Consider the following 10,801-nt stretch of genomic DNA (forward strand, 5'->3'; position numbering starts at 1 on the left):
AGGCATGCAGCTATAAACCAACAGATTAGTTGAGTTTGCATGTGGAAAAGGTGTGGTAGGCATCACCTTCCAAAGACTATGTAAAGGCTTCACTTTAATAAAATTAGAATATAGTGTTTTTTGAGTCGATCTTTCTCTCTCGTATACTCTCTGCTCGTCCTCTTCTACATCCCTTTTCATGGCTTGCTCTCGGCTTCACCCCCCATAGCTGCTGCTCGCTCCAACAACTAGTATCAGAGCTCAGGCCATAGCCTCAAAAGCCTTGTGCTCGGTGAACCGCGTGGGAACAATCGCTTGCACAAGAGAGCAAAAGGTCGTCGACCTGTGTAGATTCGAGCAAAATCTCCATCAACGTGGTCGGCCTGTCTTGGGTAGGAGTTTTCGACACTGCCTTCATGCCCAAATCACGCTTTGCAATCGACTATGAGCAATCTATGAGCTCGTTCGTCATCGCCACGCTGTCTGCAGAGGTCATGGAGGTTTTTGAGTTCTTTTTCATACTATTTTAAGTGGCCAGTCCTATTTTTTGACCTTTGGCCTTCAAGCAAGTTGGCATTCACACCCTTGGCAAATCATCAAGTCTTTTGTGTGCATTTTGGTGATTGGCTTCAAGTTCGAAAGCTGTCAATTTCAGTTTTGCAATAGTTCGATAGCGGCCAATTTCAATTTCGGCATTTTCGATAAAAATTCAAATTCAATTGTCTGTCAAATATGGCATCAAAAGTCGACAAATTTAATGGATCTGGTTTCCATACCTGGAAAATTAAAGTCAAAGGTTATCTGATGCGGAAAAATCTTTGGAATGTGGTCAAGCCTCTCGCAGCCGACGAATCTGACACATTCGCTGCAGTTACAAGGGCACTATCTGCTGAGCTACAGAGGAAAGACGAACAAGCTTTTGGTATTATCCTAACCTCCTTAGAAGATGATTTTATTCATTATTTGGACGATGTCGATTCTTCAAGTGCTGCTTGGATAGAGTTAGAGAAGCTTTTCGGTGCCAAAGCTAAGTATTCAAAAATGAGTTTAAAAATGGAATTATATTCCATCCGCATGCGTGAAGATGAAAATATTGCAGCTTTAGCCAATAGACTGAAGAGTATTAGAACTCAACTTGTTTATGTCGAAGCTTCAGTACCAGAAGAAGATCTCATAGCCATTTTGTTAAAAAGTTTGACTGACAACTTTCATCAGATTGTTACTGTTTTAAAAGAGAAAGATCCACTGCCCTCCTTGGATTGTATCATCAATTTATTGCAGGAAGAAGAACGCAGGGTACCTAGTACCAATTCTACTATTATTCCCAGGGCATATACAGTCTCGAATGCCGTGTCACCCACCAGTTCTTCTGATACTTCCAGTGCATATGCAGTCACTAAATGTGTTGCTACAGCAGCTTCATCTTGACCATTCAATGGAACCAGAACTTGTGCCATTTGTGGGCGCAACAATCATCAGACGAAAGACTGTTTCAAGAAGAATCCTTGTGTTCATTGTGGTAAAACAAATCATCCATCAAATAAGTGCTTTCAAAAGGGTAAAACTCAAATTCATGTGGTTGAAGGAGACACTGAATCTCCAATATATTCTATTGATGAGGAAATTTATTAGATCAACTCTTTTCATGTTGTTTAGTCAAAATAAATTGTACGGGCTATAGACACTGCCACCCATAAGTGGTAAGACCTCCCAATGTTTTGTCAGTTCTCAGCCCATTTTTGTTGCACTTCTCATGAGGTTACTGGGTACACCTTAAACCCAAGGTTTGGCAGTGAACCAAAAACTCCATTTTTGGTAGCTAACTTTTTTGACCTACACCCTATCTGTTCAAGGGGGGGTTACTGATCTAGCACCAGGTTATGGATACACCAGAAATCCTTGGTTGTGAGAAAACCTAAAACTCACGGTTGGCGAGTACACCAAAAACTCGAGGTATCATGAGACGGCCTGTCTAGTTCGGGCTTGAGGGGGGGATTGTTGGGTTCAAGCCCGCCGCTTTCGATCAGCCCGTGAGAACAAGAATCAAGGCATGCAGCTATAGACCAGCAGACTAGTTGAGTTTGCATGTGGAAAAGGTGTGGTCGGCATCACCTTCCAAAGACTATGTAAAGGCTTCCCTTTAATAAAATTAGAATATAGCGTTTTTTGAGTCGATCTCTCTCTCTCGTATACTCTCTGCTCGTCCTCTTCTACATCCCTTTTCATGGCTTGCTCTCAGCTCCACCCCCCATAGCTACTGCTCGCTCCAACAGTGACTGTGTCCCAAGTGGTGATACCTCTAATGACTAGGCCATTGTAGATATCCTCATGTCGTAATCCCCTAATGAATCTATCAAGCAATTGATTATTATTGAAGCACTCATTTGGATTACAACGAGAATTCAAATGCTTCAAGCGACTAATAAAGTCTCTCACCGACTCTCCTTCCTCTCCCCGTCTCCACTAAATTTTTGTGTGAGCTTGGCTATTTGTACTTCTTTACTTCTAGGTTCTCTATCAGGCGTGTTACGCATATTCTCAGCAATAGATCGACCGATAGCTTGAGAAAATGTTGCCAAGTCACCTAAGTGAGCAGGAAACGTGGGTGGAGGTGCTCCAGAGACTACATGTGGAGTAGGGTATTGGCATTGGGCTTGGCGCATTGGAAGCCCTTGGGGTCCAGGTTTGGTACGGTGTTGTGCCATGTGGCGGTCCAAAGTTCATATGTGTGGCCCTAGGCATAGCAGACGTCGGATGCGACATGCTAATGCTAGCCGATATGGTTCCATGGAAATAAGATCTTGGGTGTTGTGGTTGTGGAGCATAGGTAGTTGAAACAATGGGAGGGGTAGGGACTACATGAGTACGAGGACCCATGGGTGTATACGATTTGTACACACTTGTAGGTATTGTTGCAAGCATTGAGCTACCACGTAGCGGTGCTTTACTAGCAAATGAGGTCCATGGAGTGTTTCTTGGCATGCCCATCATTGGGGTAGGCATGGTAGCCGTGGTGTCATCAAGGGAAAGATGAGCTAGACTTGGAAAGGTGAAGATATCACTTGTGGGCTTAGATTGCACTGAGACCCCTGGCGAAACAACATATGGGGGATCCATCGGACTTACCGAGGGAGTCTCCATTTGTGATAAGGTTGGTTGTTTAGCATTCCCTGTATCCAAGAATCTCATGAGACCCGTTGAGGGCATGTGGATCCCCTTGTTCTGTCTCTCTAGCTCAATAACCCTATGGATGACCTCACAAAATCTTTGTTGTTGATCCTCCACACTAGTAGCACCCGTTGTGGATTGTAGGACATCTAACCGACCCACGTGATAGGTGTGGCCTATGTATAGGTCGGTTAGAGTTTTCGTTTGTAGTTCGTACTCCTAGTTCTCATTTAAGAACGCTCCATCTAGGCTTGAGGTGCTAGGGGTGTCCTTTGAGCTAGATGCAATGTTGCTCTCTATGGGTAGGCCCTTAGTGGTTGTTAAATCAGGTGTACTCTATTGCTCTCCTAGCAAGGATATTCACATAGGAGCTTTTGCTTTTAACTCTCTTCATTGCTCCGCCTTGCGTAAGCTCTCAATTTCCTTTTCCCTAGCCGCGATGATATACTGCTCAACTTCTTGTACTTCGGCAAGGCTTCTATCATCAGGTAATATAACCTCGGAGGGGTATAGCTCGGAAAAGTCAGGGTGTGTAGTGAGTGGAGCATTCACATGGACACTGTCCAAGAGCATGGGGTCTACGTTGGTCATGAATAACGAATTTACTTCCCCACCCCCCTCATTTACATCATTAACTCCATGTTCGAAGCGAGTGGCTCTACTAAAGGTTTCCTTCAAGCGGCTAAGCACGCTCAACCCGAAGCGTGGACCATGGCATGCATGTCTTCGCTTGAGCTATCGGGATTAGGCATTGGGAAACCCTCCATGACGTTGTAGTCAGAGGAAGAGTCACTAGCCGCTATTTTTGGGTCTTGGTTTATACTACCTTGGGTCCCCATCGAGGGCCCGGAACCTAAGGTAGGTGGAAATTGAGAACTCGCGTAAGTCAAAATTCTCTCTAGTTTCTCGGCATCTAGCACACAACCGGAGCGCAGATGCATGTGCCTTTGGTACGCTACAAGCGTCGGTGAATAACCTCGAAGGTTAATCGCTTACTTTTTTAGGCGTCCGTTTTCACTCATTTTTTAATGTTTTTTAATGATCGGTTTTTGGATTGATTGCGTGATAGCTCGAAACGAGCATATCACTCAGGGGGTTGTGGTGTGCTTTACAGCACAGTGTTCTGTTACCCGAAGCTCTGTTGGTTCTCAAAAAGGTCAATTTTTACCTACGCGTGAGGCTAAATACGTAATTTTAAAGGGGGACTGAGGCCTGAGCCTGAGTGTGGGCTTGGACTTGGGTTTGGGCTTGGGCCTGGGGGATATTCTCGATCCCGGTCCTTCCTTTATTTTTTTTTATTTTTTTTTTGGGATAAGGTGGCCGCGGCCGCGTTGTGTGCGCGAGCACACACACACCTAACCTACCTACTTGCAACTAATACAGCTACTGTTATACACTAACACACTACTACAGCAAATCCTTAGCTAGCAGAACTACTTATTGTACTTTCCACTGAACTAGCATTATGGATCTACTACCTTAATCATAACACCTTATCACAAAGAAAACACAATACCTTTTGACACATTATTAACAAAAAAAACACAGTACCTTTAACAAAACAATACACAACATCAAAACAAACTCCTTCTCAACACACACGCCTTCCTTCTCTACCTTTCCTACAATTCAAAATGCACCACAAAGTAGTATAGAGTGCTACTCAAGCTTAATGCAAAGCATTTCCCCGGCAGCGGTGCCAAAAATGTGCGCATCTATCACACGTGTCAATGCAAGGGCCTTGCCGATACACTGTGTACGAGCCACAAATGGCTCTAAGCACACAAATAGATTAATCTAGCAAGCTCAAGAGAGCAAGGGTCTGTCACTCACCGCCCTACGCTCGCCTTCGTGGAGGATTCCTCACTGCGAAGAAGAAGGAGCCACCGCAGCGCCGCGGTCAACCGCTTCACCGCTGCCGTGTCATCATCACAATGCTTGATTAGACTCTCTCTCTCTCTCTCTCTCTCTCTCTCTCTCTCTCTCTCTCTCTCTCTCTCTCTCTCATACACACACACAAGGAGATGAAGAAGAAGAAGATGAAGATGGAGCAAGAGCACTCTTCAATTGCACAAATGAAAGAATGAATGATTTTTAGGTTTATGTGACTTTTATATGAGCTCGCCCCATTCACACTTGGGCGCCCATACTCAGTCAACTAACCCTTAAATGTTCCTGTTAGAGTGTGCCTCTTATCGGCGATCACTCTTACCCTTTTCCTATTGGACCAACAAGCCCGGCCCATGACTACTAGAAGTGGACGCTAGTGGTTAACACAGTCCACCCAAACCTGTGTCTCCTCTCTTCTTCTCTCTTCTCCATTGTTGCACACACACACACACGCTCTCGCACGTGCACTTCAACACCTCCCTAGCTCCATCCATCTGTGAAAATTGTGGTAGCCTGGCTTTCAGTTCTGCATTGAGGAAAACTTGAAGAGCTAAGAATAGCTTGGGGTCTCCATATAGCTTAGACATGATGGTGGTTCTATTCTTTGCAAAACATGGAAATTTGTCCTGAATCAAGAGAAAACATCTAGACCTTGTTGGTAATTGGGAACAAAATTCTTATTTTTGTATGCACACAAAAACAAATTCTCCCTTCTACTGGCAAACATAAGATCCCTTTCACGATCAGTAATAAGGGAAATACGATAAAAATTCCATATCGTGCATCCTCTGAAAAAGATAGCAAGCATTCTTTGAAAAGTTTGGTTGCTTTTCCATCCTGAATGACGATTCAGCCCATTGACTTCACCCCTCTAGCTTTAAGATTTTGATGTGTGTGCTGGTATCCCATTCCCACAACATCCCCTTCAGCACAAGAAATCTTAGCAACATTCTTCGCATGAATAAATTTTGGAACATTGCTCACATATATAGATTTGTCTATGCATACCTCCTCTACCTAATCATCTTTGAACATATTTGTACATGTTAAAAACCCATATTCCGTGTGTTAAACTTGCACCCCCTCTAAATAGGCATTCTCGTCATAAGGGGAATCATCACATGTTGGACCATATGCATGTAAGTCACTTAAGGAAAGCATCAATGATGGCATCCCCATCCAGGTTAGTAGCATCACCATATGCACACACTTCCTCCACTATACTCATAGGCTCTTGCTCCTGTTCATATGCATCAGATGATACATCCATAGTATTTTGTGCAGTTTTTGCATCATGATAAGCATCTTCTTTCATACTTAAAGACTCTCCACATACATGTAGATAGTTTTCATGCATAGTGTCCCTCTGTGAGTTGATCATAAAACAATCAACATCTTCATTAACAGCTTCAGTTGAGCTACTAATGGCACGCCCATTAGCTTTAGGAAACTCTAAAAACTTTGCATTACTTTCAATTTTTGGCCCTTCAATTTGTGCAACATCTCCCAAAGAATCTTGCTTTGCTTCTAATTTTGCACAAAACTGTTTCCAAAATTCTTCGTGGTTTGGTGCCTCCTCATCATCGTATTCCATTTCCCTTGCCATATATTCATTACTAGTATGCAAAATTGCTTCTTTAAAGTACTCTCAACAATCTGCATATTCCCTGGCAAGATGTTCAAATTGTGTAGTCAAACTTGGAATAACCAACTGCTCAAATGATTTCACCATAAGCTCCTCTGGAACTTGACGAGCCCGCATTTCCATCTCGTAATAGGAAAGGTATCCCATTAGATCATAGGACTTGAACATATTGCACTCCACGTATATAGTAGCTTATGCCTCTTCCACAACATCTTATAATTCTTCTGCTTCAATTCATGTCTTTGTACATGGATTGATAACGCTTCAATCATCTCCATTAATTTTGCAAAATTCGTTGTACTCTTCAGAGAAGTACATCAGGATGATTCTTGAAAGTTTTTGCAAAACCTCTTGCGTCCCTTGTTGCGACTCCATCTTCACTCTCTCAACCCAATGAAGTTTCACATCCGGTTCACCAAATTTGTCGGAGTGCGCGGTTTTCCAGGGTCAACCGGTAAAGCGCCAGGCTTCTGGCTATGAGAGTGTTGGGAGAGATAGAGACAACCAGATTGAAACAAAGAGAAATTTGCAACAGAGATTCAAACCAGCCCTGATTTCATTCCATTTTTTAATTTATGTACACAGTTATGTTAAAATTGACCCTCGACATTTATCAAAACTGGAAAAAAAACCTTGGGTAATGACAAAATCCTGAGCACTGGCACCCAACCACACTGAATTCCCATTGTCCGGCCCTCCAACTAATCATAAGTTCGATTCTTGCTCATTTCATGCTCAAGCCGACGTTGGCAGCATGCACTTGAGTCCGTAATCATCATAGGTTGATCCCAATCCAAGCTTTGGAAATCCCTTGTTGGTACCTTTGCTTGCCCAAACCCTTCTTTGCTTAAATCATATGCATAGTCCTTCCTCGAAAGAGATTCTTGAAAAGCTTCGTTATCATCTTTTCCTGTTTAACTTGTCGAGAGCATGAGATGAGCCAAAATAAGCACCCTTTGTCGAGACAAAGCATGCAAGGAAAACAATGTCTGAGTGAGAGAGAGAATCCGTGTACCAATTCTCCTCGAGATCCCCCCCCCCCCCCCCCCCCCCCGAAAAACTTCCCTAACCTAAGTTTCCACAACACCTTGCTGTAGGTTTGTCTTTTTTTTTTTCCTACCCCCAAGCTAACATAAAAACCCAATGCATAAGAAAGAAGATGCGCCTCCTCACCTCCATTTCCACTTTCATAAAAAAAAACCAAGAAAAGGTGCTTCTCCCTTTTCTTTTCTCCCTCCTGCTTTTTCAAGCTAAAAGAAACTAGAAAAACCTTCTTCCCTTTCCCCAAAATAAAGACAAACGTATCCTCTCCTTTCAACCGCTTTCTATTGCATGCCTTTCTCTTGTTTTCTTTTTTGCAAAACTCACAATTGTGAGTGAATAATATTAATCAACCCAAATAATTACAAGGTCTTGTCAAGCTCGTGTTGAGCCATGACATCATCCAGGGACCAAAATTACATCAACTATCAAGGCAACCATCCCTACAAAGTTGTCCCCTTATTCTTGATACATAAGGTCCATTATCATGTTCTTATGAGATCTTTTAATTACCGATGGCCAAAATTTTTCCCCATCCTAGGCTTGCCCTCTGTTGACAACAAGGCACAAGTCCTAGACCAATCCTCCGAGTGTTGCTTGGGTCCAAGCGTCCATATTAGCACTTTGCTTTCTTGTATAATTTCTTTGAAGCTTACCACCTCAAGACCTCCTTCAAACACACGGCGGTTCCTTGTCTGCCATACATTATGTAAAAAGAAGTACCTGACGATTTGAGTGCTGACGAGGAGGGTAGGACCACCTGAATTTTTCCCTCCAAGGAATAGATCAGTCTTCTATTGCATGCCTTTCTCTTTCTAATCGTAAGTCTTCATTTGGAAAAAAAATTTACAGTACCCCCCCCCCCCCCCGCCCCCCGCCCACCCTCCCTCTCTTTTTGCACTAGCCACCTTCCTTCAAGATAAAAGAGAGGGCTTTTGTGACCCCCTTCATAAGAACATCTCCATGTAGAGCCACTGTAACCTGTTGCAAACGTCGATTAGGAATCTTAGATACAACAGCTCCGCCCGAATAATAACCTTGCACCACCAATGCAACCGATTATGAATCCAACAAAATTCCGTAGTCCCTTCATTTTGACCGCGAATCGAGTGCAATGAAGTCCAACTAGGTCCGAAACTCGTCGCACATCATCGAGCATGAAAGTCAACCCACAAATCAAATAAAAACCATCAATCATTGCATCTTATTTGCACACTTTCCAGATCCAGTATTCGATCTTTTTTAAGCATATTGGCCATGCTCAAAGCTCATAAAATTCTACCATGATCCCGAAATTGAATCCCAACTTCCTAGCATTGCTTCTCACATATAAATACCTTGACCCACCACTTGGAGTTGTGTTTGGCAACACGTCCAAGTATCGGTCTGCATCAATTTGACAAAATAGCATAAAATGATTCTGATTTTTAATTTATTTAACGTGCCTGAGAAACGGCACGACATCCACCGCCTTTGAACTTGCATATCCTCCGGCATGTGCCAACTTTATCGAATCTTGAAGACCCTATACTTGACGAACCCCATGTCTCATGGCACATTTACATGCCCTATTCAAAGTCATCATCTAGCCCTCCTGGATCAAACAAAATAAGTAGAAATTTTCCAAACATAGAAGCAACGTAAAACTCTCCTGACATAGACAACCACAAAACCCCATAATGTCTGTACATTTTGCAAGCTTTGCACAACATAACATCATACCTTGGGCCCAATTCCATGCAACCATGTTGCATCTGCTTCAAAAAGTTTCTAGATGCGCTTAATTAAGCTTTTTTATTGAGCACATAGCACCTGTATTCTTTGCAAAACATGGAAACTTGTCCTGAATCAAGAGAAAACATCCAGACCTTGTTGGTAATTGGGAACAAAATTTGTAATGCACACATGAACAACTTCTCCCTTCTACTGAAAAACATAAGATCCCTATCATGATTAGTAATAAGGAAATTACAACAAAAAGTCCATATTGCGCATATCCTCTGAAAACAATAGCAAGCTTCCTTGAAAGATTTGGTTTCTTTGCCATCGCGAATGACGATTCATCTCATTGACTTCAGCCCCTCTCGCTTTAAGATTTTGATGTATGTATTGGTATCCTATTCCCACAGCATCCCCTTCAGCACATGGAATCTTAGCAACATTCTTTGCATCAATAAATTTTGGAACATCGCTCACATATATAGACTTGTCTATGCATACCTCCTCTACCTGATCATCTTTGAACATATTTGTCCCTATTGGAAACCCATCTTCCCTGTGTAAAATTTTCACCCCCTCCAAATAGGCATTCCCGTCATAAGGGGTGTCATTACATGTTGGACCATATGCATGTAAGTCACTTCGAAAAGCATCAATGATGCGATCCCCATCCTATTCATCAGTAGCATCACCATATGCACGCACTTCCTTCACTATACTCATAGGCTCTTGCTCCTATTCATATGCATCAGATGATACATCCATGATATTTTGTGCAGTTTTTGCATCATGACAAGCATCTTCTTTCATACTTAAAGACTCTCCACATACCTATAGATAGTTTGCATGCATAGTGTCCTCTTTGAGTTGATCATAGAACAATCAACATCTTCATTAACAGCTTCACCTGAGTTGCTAATGGCACAACCATTAGCTTTAAGTAACTCTGAAAACTTTGCATTACTTTTGATTTTTTGCCCTTCAATTTGTGCAACTTCTCCCAAAGAATCTTGCTCTACTGCTAATTTTGTACAAACCTATTTTCAAAATTCTTTGTAGTTTGGTGCCTCCTCATCATTATATTCCATTTTCCTTGCCATATATTCATTGTTACCATATACATGTGGTAGTGATGTGTGTGAACACACTAGGACCGTCGGGGCATTTTTTCCCTCTTTAGGAGGTTTTTTCCCCCGAGCATTGTATATAAGTCCATCACTCTAGGGCTATCTATCTTTCCGTTGCACACTAAGTAGCACACTCTCTATTGTGTGCCTTGAGCTTCCTTCGTCTTCTCCAAGCTGTGTGCGTTTCTCTGCAACCCTAATTCCAACAATTGGTATTAGAGCAGGTTGCGTC

Source organism: Adiantum capillus-veneris, chromosome 5, assembly GCF_014529385.1.
Source record: "Adiantum capillus-veneris isolate H3 chromosome 5, ASM1452938v2, whole genome shotgun sequence".
In the NCBI taxonomy this organism is placed as follows: Eukaryota; Viridiplantae; Streptophyta; class Polypodiopsida; order Polypodiales; family Pteridaceae; genus Adiantum; species Adiantum capillus-veneris.